Source organism: Dermacentor variabilis, unplaced genomic scaffold (genome assembly GCF_050947875.1).
Source record: "Dermacentor variabilis isolate Ectoservices unplaced genomic scaffold, ASM5094787v1 scaffold_13, whole genome shotgun sequence".
Taxonomy (NCBI): domain Eukaryota; kingdom Metazoa; phylum Arthropoda; class Arachnida; order Ixodida; family Ixodidae; genus Dermacentor; species Dermacentor variabilis.
The window spans coordinates 25,627,864-25,641,486 of record NW_027460291.1 but is presented as its reverse complement, the minus strand read 5'-3'; the positions used below and the strand labels follow the sequence as shown (position 1 = coordinate 25,641,486).

The following is a 13,623-nucleotide window of genomic DNA, read 5'->3' as shown; positions in this document are numbered from 1 at the left end:
CATACCTCTTCGTCTCGTTGGTCGAGTCACTGAACGCCATTTGGGGGCCTTGCGTGACGAAGGCAGGAGTGCCATGATTATGGAAGCATGAAATTTCTGCAAAAAATTTGCGCCCTTGTTGGCCTTATAACTTCTGATGAGCACTGATTTAAGTCTGCTATGGCTTAGGTGAGCTTCCTCGAACGCGATGTTTCCTGCACGGATAGAAAATCGTACTGCAGCGGTATGCCTCTCTGAACGGCGCGCGTGAGGAATAATTTAGATCCGATTGCGTCATGCGCTAGCGCGACAACGGCGCCATCTGTGCGCGCGACGCTTACATGAGATACCAATGGCCTCTTTCCTTTGTGTAAGCATAGGATACGAAAATAGTGCACGCGACGTCAATTTGCTCGTTACAAACATAGAGTTTTCAACAATATTTACTAAGAAGCACTCTGGTGCTGAAATCGTTCAGCTACCATGGGAATGATGGGTAGTGGTACAGTGACTGTAGTAATAGTAGCAGTAGTAGTAGTAGTACACTGATGGGTTGTAAATGAGTAAATGACAGACAAACCAGATCAATAACTCTTCTCTGCCAAGAAGCACCGAATCCCTACAGGCTAGAAAACTTACCAAAAAAACATGCGAGCTACACCTCCCATCTGAAAACTTACACAATCTGCACAGAGAAAAATATATTCCCTAAAGGTCTAACACTGACGGCTGTACCAGCTCTAAGAAGACTCCCACTACACCATCGTGCAAACTGGCAAACAACATTGCACAATGCCTCACTTTCTCTGTTGAATATCCTCAAGGAACACTGCGAAGAACAAATCGATAGTTTTAGCTACAGACTTCTGAACATAGCTCTGACACCAAATGAGAAGAAATATTTAGAGCATTACGACGGAAAACAGTCTAGATATTGGTTCAAGAACAAAGGAAAAAGGCAAACGTTAATGAAAAAGCAACCTTCCAGGCAAACAGTCACCACAAGCGACAAGACGGACCTCGAGTTTAGCAGTTCCAGACGTGACGGAAACTTCCCTAAAATTAAACCACTCCAATGTTATAGACATGTCAAAAACGTTAAGTAAAAAATAAATAGGCGTACTCAGCAAGGGCCTAAACCTTTTTGCTACGAACAACACAATAAATGAATTCCAGCTTCACAAGGACCTCTCAGAATTTTCCCGACGAATGCGGATAAGACACTTTTTCGCAGACACACCAGACACCGGGACAACACCACTTAGAGCCTAATTCACTTGGACTCTCGAATCAGAACAAGCCATAGAATTTGGCATATATCTTAAAACTGTCAGTAAAGAAATTATAACGTAATCCAAGACATCTAAGCGACATAAAAACATAAGTGCGTCGGAGACTCATATCATATCAAATGTTAGCTGCCGGAATGACATTGCTAGTAAGGAAACAGATAATGGTGAAACGATAGTCATTTGGCCAGTAGAAAGATACAAGCACGAGGCTTACAGACAACTAAAAACCAAACATTACCGTAAGCTAGATAACGATCCGACATTATCCTACACACTGACAATTACCAACAGGCTGAAATCCCATTTGACTGGTGAATTATAACTACGTCAGAATACAAATTTCTTAAACCAAGCAACAAAACTGCTGGACGTTTTTACCTTCTCCCAAAAATTCATAAAATTCCATCCACTCAACTATACACCGCTATTATCCCAGGTCGCCCGATAGTATCAAACAACAACACCCCAACAGAGAGCATCTCCACATTCCTCAACCACTTCCTTGGTGACTTGCCAAAACCACTTCCATCATTTGTACAAGATACGCCCCTGAGAATCATAGACGGCATTAATACTAAATGCACACTACTCCACAACATCATTCTCGCCACACTAGACGTCACGGCCCTGTACGCCAACATTCCAAACCCTGATGGTTTATTTTCTATAAAACAAACGCTGTCTAAACACACTGCAGAACACACTACTGAAGTCTACTTGTCTCTCCTTGAATTAGTTCTAACACATAACTACTTCGAATTTGAGGAGAGTTACTACCTACAGATACATGGTACAAGCATGGGTACGCCTTTTGCCCCAACCTACGCGAACACATTTATGGGGATTCTAGAAACCGATTTCCTCTCGCGCTGCACTGACAAGCCCCACACATACCTACGATACATATACGACATATTCATGATATGGGGACATGGTCAAGACAGCCTAGATAAATATATAGCATTTCTAAACTCTTTTCATCCAACAATAAAATTCACATCAGAATCCTCAACTGAGCGCATAAACTTTCTGGACACAACAATATACATTGACAATGGGGCGCTAAAGACAACTCTGTATAGGAAACCTTTCGACAAACAACAGTACCTAGAATATACGCGCCACCACCCCAGACATTGCAAACAAGGCATCTTTAAAGGCCAAGCCACACGACTACGTCGCATTTGCGTTGAAAATCAAGACTACATAGATAGACTCGATCACCTTAAAGAAACCCTATCAAACAGGAAGCATCCAAACAGTGATCTTCAAAAAGCCTACATTGCTGCAACCAAACTTGATCGAGCCGAGGTCCTCAAGCCCCGCCCGAGGATCACAAGAACAACCAACGCCTCTTCTTACTACTAAATTCTCAAACGCACTCCCAAACGTGAATAGCATCCTCAGTAAATACTACCCAATTCTCACCAGCAACTAGAAAATTAATAAGATTTTTCCCGACCCGCCCAGAGTAGCCTACAGACGCAATACTAATTTTAAAGATATTCTTGTGCATGCCAAACTAAGAACAAAGACGAAGCTGGGAACTAGTCCCTGTATCCGTCCCAGGTGCTCTACATGCAAATATATTCAATCTACTACTACAGTAAAGAGCACAGCGTCAAATTACGCACACAAGGTAACTTCGGCTTTCACCTGCACATCAAGTAACATAGTCTACTGTCTGGAATGTGCCACTTGTAGCAAACAATACAGAGGTCAGACAGGACCACAAATTCATACAAGACTCAACGGCCACCGCGCGGACACACAACGCAATTTACCTAAAACAGCAGCCAGCCACTTTAATGAACAAGGTCATATATTTGACAAAGCAAGGCTCTATATACTACAAACAAATTTCCGTTCCGCTCGCGGAAGGAAATATACGGGATCATACCTCATGCACAAGTTTAACTGCCTATACCCGACGGGAATTAATTTGGCACGTGGCAACTTAGAATATTTAAAAGCGGTAACTTAAATCTCAAATTCTCATATCATCAACCAAGACACAAAACACATTTTGCCACCAGCTAACCTTAATTCTTACCCTCACCTATCACTCCATTTCGAAACTTTTTTCCTGCCTAGTACGAAATTTAATATACTCTTTCATGTTTTTACGTTCATATCAACTGTACGACCTCCTTTTCCTATGTACAGCGGCCCCCGCCCGCTTCTGTGCACGTCACCCTCCTATTTGTTATTCCAGTTTCGGTTCCCCCCTCCTTTTTTGTCTACTTTCTATTATATGTTTTTTGAAACACCCTCAACAGCACATTCAGAAGTCCCAGATGTCATTTACCTTTTTCGGGGCCTTATCCACACAGGATATCGCCAATTCTGTATACGGCCGTAACGACACCTACGTTGAGCTGTTGGGGCTAACGGCCCTTGAAAGACCATGCCGCTGCCATCCAGATACGCCCTACATTGCATCCCAGACTCCTTGTCACCATCTTAACTACTTCAAAATTACTCGACGCATTGCTTCTATGCTACTAAAGTTACGCTTTCAACTCAGGGTGTTTTTTTCTGCCTCTTGTGTTACTCGCGCACTTACCGCCTTATCGGCTCTTGTAATGCCAGAAAAAGATGCCGCCAACGGCACCTCTGAATGCTGCCTAACCTCTCGCTTCCCCAGCGCCCTCCCATGCCCCCTTCTGTTTTTTCTTGTTCTTTCTCCTCCCCATTTTTCCCCTCTTGGTGTCTCCCCCCCATTTTTTCTCTCTGCTTTTTCTTTCTTTTCTTTTCTTCCCGCCTTCCGGCTCCCCGCTCTTGTCCCCTCGTCTTGGGAACGGAGCTCACGGATGTCGGACGACAGCGCTCATTACCTCTGAAGTCTCGCCCTTTATAACCAGCCGCAACCGACGACGATTGCACGTGACGTCACTGCACTGACCCTTTAAAACAAACATGCCGAGGATGACGAGGTCGCCTTTGACGAAGATAGGTCCTCCCATCGAAACGTTGGCGAGCCTTTCTGAGGCACGTTATCCCTGTTTTTTTTTCTTTATTGCCGACTTCGACGTTCTAAATCATGGTTTACAAAGGATAAAACGTGTGAGCCACACTTTGGCCAACACGGTACTAAAATCTTTTCAGCAACGCTAATTCATCAAATACACAGATCCATTTTGGTGGATCAGGCAGCGCTTTGAAACCATCTCTCACACACACGACACTCTCAATGAAATTTTCCCGAACCGGTCGAACAACAATGTCTCCATTTTGGAATTGCAGTCTAGTTTTCCACATTGCATGGAGGCTCAGGAACATAATGAGGTCATACGGGACATGCTCGGTGTTATCAATCGGTAAGAAGCGTATTCCATATGTGTCTAGGGGGAAGTGTTTTTTTAATGTTCTCTGAAGAACATCCCAGTGAAAGATGCCGTCCCAGCAGTCTAGGAATGCATGTTCTATGGTTTCCGGTTTTTTACATAATAAGCAGCCGGTGGTCCAGGGGATGAATATACCCTTTACATGAAGCAAGGTCTTAATGGGAAGTGTGTTTGTGTGTAATTTGAAGAAGAAAGATTTAGCTGACGGCCGTATTGGCATTTTTTTCACTCTCTTTAGGACGTGTTGTCCTGGGCCTCCACGGTGTGGAAGACGGTACAAAGGTGCAGGGAACATCGTGTCCACGAGATCTCTGTATAGTTTTTTCTTTGTAACAGTTGACAGGTATTGCTGTGAAAAACGTACATTCAACATCCTATATGAACATACCACTTCACGCAGGTAACCAGTCACGGCTCCTGGCATGTTGTGAACAGTCGAAACAATGAATCCTGGTATTTGTCTACACAGCCGTACCTGTATCACCGTTCGGAGAAAAGGATCGTTTTGATCCCGTAAAAACACAAAACGTGACACGACTTGTCGCAGAAACAAATGAGCTAGACGAAGTCCACCTTTCTTGACAGGGAGGAACAAGTTCGTTCGACTCATCCTCTCCCAGGTAGACGCCCAAATGAAAATAGCGAAAACTCGGTGAATTTTTTGTACGCTTACCCTCGCAGCACACAACACATTCATAACGTACCATATCTTAGACACTAAAAAGAGGTTGCAGACAGTGGCTCTAGAAAACATTGACAATTGCTTTCCTCTCCACTCGTCAGCCTTTTCCTTTGCTTTCGAAACTTGATCGAGCCAGTACGATTCAGGTTCACGGTAACTTCCGAGAGGCACACCCAAGTACTGCGTTGGTAACGACGACCACTTTAATCGATAAAGGGCCTCTGGCGTGTCTTTCCAACTACTATGCCAGAATCCGTAACTCTTATCTCAGTTTATCTGGGCTCCAGTTGAATCGCAAAACTTTTCAACGACAGTCGTGGCCTCCTTAATGCTCGCTTTGTTTGTGCAGAAAATCGCGATATCTTTGGCATATGCCAAGATTTTTACGTGCGCTGCCTGCAGCCGATAGCCTGCTATGCGTTCGTCATTTTCAATCGCCAAACAGAGTGGTTCTAGATACATAGCAAATAGAAGGGGCGACAGCGGGCATCCTTGCCGCACAGATGAGCGCACGCGAAAGCTATCGGTGAGCTCCCCATTACCAATAATGCGCGTTTAGCATTCTCTGTACGCCATCATGACGCCTTCCGTTATGACGCTGCCAACGTTCGCATGTTCCAGTATGCAGAACAAAGCCTTGTGCGAGACGAGGTCGAAAGCCTTTGCCAAATTGATCTGCATCATCGCGACTTGGTCGCCAATCGCATCGCAACACTCAAGCACACTTCGAGCCACGTGTACATTTGTTGTGATACTGCGGCCTTTAATGCCACAAGTCTGGTGCGGCCCTACCAATATTTTAATTAAACTTTGCAGTCGTTTGGCCATAGCTTTCGTGAATATTTTATAGCCGACGTTGGCTAGAGTTATCGGGTGATATGACCCTGGCAACAAAAGTTTTTCCTCGTCATCACTCTTCGGAATTAGCACGATATATGAGAAAGTGGCTCCCAAGCCATCGGGCCCAGGTGCTTTACCGATGGATAACTCATCTATTGCGCACTCTATCTCACTCAGGCTTATTGGTAGTTCCAGCCGTGTCCTAACTTCTTCATCGAGCTTTGGTATCAATGAGAGAAATTCTTTTTCGTAGCTATTTTTAAGGTCCCGCGGATAACCTAAAATGGCTTTAAAGTGATCGGCGATCCCTTGCTTGATGTCATTTTTGTCGCACGTAACGTGATTGCCTTTAGCTAGCTGGCGGATTTCCTTCCGACATGCGTACCTTTTCTCGTCTGATAAGGCTCGTTTCGTTGGAATTTCTCCCGCCCACAACTTCTCAGACCTTGATCTCATAAGTGCTGCTTTGTATTTTTCTGTATCTATCCTTTCTAGTTCAGTTTTCACTTTCTTTAATTCGTGAACATACACACCAGGCTCGACACTTTCCATGCTGATAAAAAATTTCAGTTGTTGGCGAAGATTTGTTTCTGCTTGTCTCTAATGACACTGCATATTTGAATGGCCAATATTTGGCTTTCTGTTTCAATTCTTCCCATTGAATGGCAAAGCTTACTGGCTTAGCTGAAGTCAGGTTTTCTAGTTCCTTCACTACGGCATTGACAAAAACATCGTCATGTAGCAACTGCACCTTCATTTTCCAAAGATCCCAGTTAAAGGTGTGTCTTTTCCCGAACGTGGCAGTTACCAAACAGTGATCGCTGTATGCTACAGCTTGCACATCATATTCACAACATAAGGGCACTAATTCGGCTAACACGTATAATCTATCTAATCGAGCGTGGCTATCACGCTGGAAGTGGGTAAATCGCGGGCGAGTACGGCTGGCAAAAACACTACCCACATCTTCCAGGTCATAATCGTGCACCACTGCGTTCAGAAATTCGGCACTCTTATCACGAACGCGTGAACATTTTGCTCGGATTTCAGCATAGCAAGCACAGTTAAAATCTCCCAGCAGTATTACGACCTTGGAACAGTTTGCGTACGCTTCAAGACGCTCAAAGAAAGATCGACGGTCCGTTTCAATATTCGGCGCATAGATACAAAAAGCTCGGTAATCCACATCACGAAAACAAAAATCGGCCACTAAGAGACGCCTAGTTTCACACGAACACACTGATTGCACACAAATGCCAAAATTATTTCGTAAGTATATAGCGCAGCCGCCTGATCCACCAACAGCGTGACAAAAGCACACATCAAAGTGAGCACAAAAATTGGACACCATTATGTCGGTTACCTCTTGGCTCTCAATTTTCGTTTTTCGGATTCCCACTATATGTAAGTCATTATCCAGGAGGAGACGACTTACCTGACATTGCCGTCTTCTTGCACTGAGCCCTCTCACATTTAACGTGGCTACACGTAGCGTTCCTTCAATATTAACCGCCATGGCTACACGGTATAATGGTGCCCATCACAGTTACACAAGGATGAGTGCTCATAAAGGTGCGCCGATAACCACGTCTAATGCCTCTAAAGGAGACGCAGCTCGACCTTTCGGAGAGGGTGCAACAGGGTACAGGGTACAGTGCAACTTGGGCCCGCCTTCCTGGCAAGGTTCTCAAAAACTAGCGCTCAGGATGACGGCCATTGCACTCACCAACCCCCCTACCGCTCTCGAACTAGACAGCACGGAATTACGGAGGCGGTTTACCCGCCTGCCGCAGCTCCAAGGTCGACCTCCTTATACCTGGCGTTTTGGGCGGTGGCTCGTCTCCGCCGCTGCCGTCCTGTTTCGCCTTCCGGCTAACGGTCTGGTTGTGGGGCCGTTTCCCCGTCGTTTGGCTAGTTGGGCCGGTAAGGGTGTCCATGCCTTCAGGTTCAACGAGGCAGGAGGTCACCTCCGTCTCAGGTTGGGTTTTCTCTTCAGCATTCGGCATGGCCGCGGTGCCCTCTGCAGTCGCTTGTTGGTGTCCTGTGGCAACAGCTGACTTGTTTCTCCTCCTGTTCAAGCCGTACCGCCGGCTTTGCCACGACGTCAGCTGTTTCACCCGCCGCGGTCGACGTGTCTTCCATGTCGGCCTCGTCCATGAGTAGGGCAGAGTTGTCCTCGTTGCCCACAGGTCCGGTCACGCTAGCGTACGTGCGCTCGCACTGACTGTCTTCATGACCAAAACGTCGGCAGGCACCACACCGTGGAATACGGCACTCGCGACGAATGTGGCCCGTGCCGCGGCAGCGTAGGCAGAGAGGAGCCCTGCCCGGCACAACCACGAGAGCCAGTTCCCCGGCGACGCTCACCTGATGCGGAAGGTCGTCGAGCTTTACGCCCGGCTTCAACTTCAGCGTAACCAGCCTTGTTGAGTTCTTATCAGCCACGCCGTGAACCCGCCAGCGCTCGCGGACGACGTCGGTGACCTTTCCAAACGGCGCGAAGGCAAAACGTACGTCCTCGTCAGGAACACTGGGCAGCAGCCAATGCACTTTCAGGCGTACGTCCTGGTTAGCGGGGTCGATGACGAGACACCGGCCCTTTTTGACCTGCAGCTCTCCAACGCTGACAATCTGTTTCACCCCGCCGCTGTCCTTGAAGGTCTCGGCCCATACATGGCTCTTACGGTAGGCCCCGAGAGCCGCCACTTCCGGCAGGAGCGATAACTGAGCGAGCGCATCGCGAAAATCTTCCACCCGGTATGGGCGGGCCCTGATATCACAGTGTAGAAAAACCGTATTCAAAACAAAAAACACCCTGTTGGAAGACTAGGCAAAACAACTTGATACTCGTTGTCCGAGGCAGAAATCCTGTTACCGCGGCCCGTCTGGGCCACTGAAGTCGCTCCTACGGAGCCCATGATATACACGTCCGCCACGCTCTGTGGCCGGAAGTCGGATGGCACGTTATCCCTATTTACAAACTTTATACCACAGTGTGCTATTCCATCTGTCAGTCCCTTTCTTGATTTTGGTGTTATATAATAGTTAGCCGTAGAAGTCGCAGTTGTTGCTTATACATCCTTAGGCTGCAGAAAATCAAGAACTGTGAAAATGCACATGCGATTGTTGCAATCGCTTGTCACATAAGGAAAAAACTTATAAATGAAAACCTACTCCGTCCCATGCAGCTGTCACTCAAACAATGCATAGACGTTGTGTAAAGTGACTGGCCACTTGATTTCCCAAACTGCCAGGATCAAGACTCTATTGGAAATAGCAAATGTAATTATTAGCAAAATGAAGATGTACCTAATTACTCAATTATTCAGGTAATATGAGTAATTGAAACCAACACACTTAGCATGAAGTAATTAACTTATTCGTTGATGAATTGATTGCCTTGGAATTAATTACTCAATAACTAAGTTTATCTTACATGAGTAATTTCAAAGCTGGCTAATTAAAAAAGATTCGTTACTTTATATTGTATTCAGGTCTTTATATTGCGGAGACCATCGCTGTGTGTACTGTAAACAAGAAGACCTCACCAAAAAAGCAAGCCTTTGTTTTCAACGTATACGTCGTTTACACAAAACCAACTTTAAAAAATCACTAAGAAAATAACGTTGGACGCAGACGATAGTGGCGCACGACCAGCACGTCCGACAACAGAAGGAGCGAGACCCTACGCGTTGGCGGCGCTGCTGTCGCGTGGGCTGGCATCCAAGGGCCGGACCTTTCCGCACTTTCAGCCTCACGGCAATGCATGCCACCACTGAACACACGACCCCCTTCTAGTGCACTGTAGTAGTGGATGGAATTGTATGATCTTCGTGCTTGTGTATTCAGACGTTCTTGTGGCTTTGTTTATTTAGTTTCATCTGCCTCCAATGTGGTAAATTTCAGAGCAATCTCAACTTTTTCTAAGTGAAGAAGGCTCTGCGAACACGCACAATCGCTACTAATTGCAACGCTTCAGCTTATCGACGTGGCCGAAACCGCCGCGGTAGCTTAGTCGCTATGGTCACGGCCGCTGCTATGGTGTTGGGCTGCTAAACACGAGGTGGCGGGATCGAATGCCGGCCACGGCTGCCGCATTTCGATGGGGCCAAAATGCGAAACCAATCGTGTACTTATATTTAGGTGCCCGTTAAAGAACGCGAAGTGGTCGAATTTCCGGAGTCCCCCACAACGCCGTGCCTCATGATAAGATCGTGGTTTTTGCACATGAAACCCCGCAATAAATTTTTTTTATAGAGGTGGCCAAATCAATATGGCGCAAGTGTCTCAAGACACTGCCTTGCCCACGAGAAATTCATAAGGGCGTTTATGCTGCTTGTCGATGCATGCGCCCATGGTGTGATAGTTTGAACATCGTGCTTCTGTACTAGGGGTTCTACGTTCGTATCCTGCCCTAATAAAATTTTAATAATTTTAATGTAATAATTTATTGCGCAGTATTCTGCTGGAAGTGACAAGTCTACAAAGTCACAATAATTTGAAGCAAGAAGTACGTAGTTTAGGCAGATGCATGTACTACCATTTTTCCTACGCTGGCTGGACCGGCCCGCTTGTAGCTCGAAGAAACGCTAGCGACAGAATTACCTCTAGTAATTATATGAAAATGTATGGTTACAAAGCTTGCATGCTTAACTTAATATACAACTAGTGCCAGTAGTCAGTGCGCCATGTTCGAATGTGGCCGCGAATTTGTATCGCCCTGTCTTGCTGTGCGAGTGTCTTAACGCCCTGTAAGGTGGGGGCGCGATAACCAAGCATGCGTTAAATTTCTTCAATAAGTTAAGCACTTATAGGCTTAATTAAAATAAAGTTATTGGGTTTTACGTGCCAAAAGCATATTTTGATTACGATGCTCGCAGTAGTGCGGCCCTCCGGAATAACTTTGACCACCTATTTGGGGCTCATTAACGTGCACATAAGTCTAAGTACATGGTGTTTTCGCATTTCGCCCACATCTGAAGGCGACCGCCATGGGCTGGATTTTATATCGCCACCTCATTCTTTGCAGCGCAACACCATAGCCACCAGCAAGCCCTGTGGGTGTCACTTGTAGTGTTTATAACGATGATACCTTGCCAAACCTCTAATTTAGCAAGAAACCGTGAAAAATTTATATTGCATTAGTCGAAGATCAATTAAAGTACCATCAATGCTAACATACATTTGACAAAATTCATGAACTCCTCTATACGATCTGCTGCAGGGACATAGTTTTTTTTGTGTGTGAGACATCCTTTTCTCTCAAACGTGTAAACTTTCTTTTTGCTGAAAAATGGCTGGATTAATATTTTTGCACTCTGCTGAATAAAGGGATGGTGGGAATTGCGAAGCAGTGCCACGACCCGGCTTTTTTCTTGCCTTCCTCAGTTTCTGCATAAAATGGAAATAAAACTTCATTGATAACTCCTGATCAGCACGGGTTTGATTTTTGTGGATTATACGTATTATGGCAAAGTGAGCTCTGCAAAAATTCACCACTGCTGTTCCGATCGACAGGCGTACTGCAGAGCTGTACCTTAGTGAACGAAGAGCGACAAGGCAAGTATAATTCCGATTACCACATGTGTGACAACGCCGCAAATACTGCACGTTGCACATCCATGATCAAGTAATGGCTTCTTTCCCCTACACAACGACACTGGAGGCGAGTGGGCAGTGCGGTTGCAACGATATAAGCAATAATGCCATAACATGTTTTCGTGGCTTGCAGTTTTAGCAAGCGACACCCTCTGATGCACTTTGAAAACGTTTCACATCTAAAGCAAAGCGCATCGCATATGTCCCACTTAACTCCTGCACATGTTCTTATTCAAACCGTTTCTGTAAGTATGGTCAAGCAGGTAACTCTGACAGGGCGTGTGTCCTTCAGAAGTGCCAGTCCTAGCAGGGGCCGCTTACTATGGAGGGTGCATTGTGTTCTTGTGCCAACTGTCACCGGTAAGGTGCTGACCCAGCAGAAAGTTCGGCGCTTGCGTCATATTGTTCAAGATCAGACAGATTATACATTATAAGTAAATGCCAGCTAACTGACAGGGTAGGTCCTTGTGCCCATGTTACATCATGGATAGAGTGAGATATGCATGCCCCCGTCATTGTTTATAGCCCATTGTCGAAGCATTTCAATGGGACACACGACTTGACCCCACCTCCCCCAATTTACCAAGCAGTGTGCCGATATTTGCCTCTTTGTCCCCTTGCTCCCATCACTGAGCCGTGATGCCTAAGGGCACACTGCATTGCAATCTTTGAAGGGCTGCAGAGAATAGCACCTCTACCTCTCAACAATCGCTCTCTCTTTCCCGCTTGCGTGTACAAATCTGGATGCCGCCCGCGCCTCTCCTCTTTTGCCGGCTGAATGGACATTTTGCGGACGAAACAATCTACGCGAACGTTTTCTACTCCCGCCTTGTCCTTGCACTCGGCAAGATGAACTTACGGGCTTGCCGACATCCCCCCGCTCCAGATTTCTTTAGTTCCACGGCAATTTCGTTTGGTTCTGGCGACATCGCATTCCGGCGACCAAAAGGGGGGGGGGGGCGAGGTGAGGGAAAAGGCCTGCAGGTGACGTTGTATCCCGACATGGCCCACTAGCTCGAGTTTATTTCGGTTTACCGTCGACATCTTAAAACAGCACCAACTGGCAAAGCGACAAAACGCCTCTCGGGCAGCTCGGGCCCCACCCACTTGAGGCACGGAGGCTGCGTCAGGCCACAATGTTTCTCGCCGAGTAAGCACGCGGAAACTTCCAGCAAACTGCCACGCCCGAAGAAGCTGCTGAATTTGAGGAATGACAACGTATGCTCGCCTAAGCAGCACGACGTTGCTTTGTAGTGAGAACGCCTGAAGCCCGTGCTCCACGCCTACAACAGATGCGCAACACCAAACGGTACTTAGACAAGTACTTCTTAAGACACCCATTCGGGGGCGTCGTGTGACGTGTGCGACAGGCTCTAGTTTGCTTCGGTTCACCCTGTGGAAGAGAGGTGCGCCGATTCACCTACCACAGTTCCCGGGAGAGTATGCAATGTGCTCTAACTGCCGAACTAACCTGAATAATCAGAAAATACCACGCCACTAGCGCTCAAACAGCTTGTAGATCAAGCACCAGCCCCCGCTGAAGTAGATCAGCGAACGTCTTACCTCAACCCAAATCCCGTTGATTAGCATCCGACACCTGCCGAAGGGTGACCGCACTAGAGTGTTCGGCACATTTGATCAACGTGCTGCGTGCCGAAAAAATTCACGCAGTGCTTCGCAGTACGTAAATGTCAACTAGGGTCAAGTCCGCCACATTATTGAAGAGGTTTATTCCACGCGCAACGTCCGAAACCCCAAAAGTGAGCATTGCTGAATCTCTTTGAAAGAATTGGGCTTGTTGGTAATCGTGTGAGCAAGGTTTCGCCAAGGTATTTTTCTTGTAAATTTTTTTAGGTGACGTAAGCGCTGTTTGAACTTTCCGCTA

General features: G+C 46.4%; 1 protein-coding gene across 4 annotated transcripts in view; it reads left to right on the top strand.

Moving 5' to 3' along the window:
* Positions 1 to 13,623, top strand: part of LOC142566817 (organic cation transporter protein-like) — a 266,000-nt gene that overhangs the window by 60,969 nt on the left and 191,408 nt on the right. For 2 of the 4 annotated variants that reach the window (XM_075677699.1, XM_075677700.1), the window contains exon 2: positions 4,857 to 4,900. The exons of 1 other annotated variant lie outside the window; for it this stretch is intronic. The gene's annotated coding sequence lies outside the window, so the exon portion shown is untranslated. Of the gene's footprint in view, positions 1 to 4,856; positions 4,901 to 4,943; positions 4,962 to 13,623 lie in introns of those variants that run through there. One more of the 4 variants, XM_075677701.1, reaches the window with a different exon arrangement.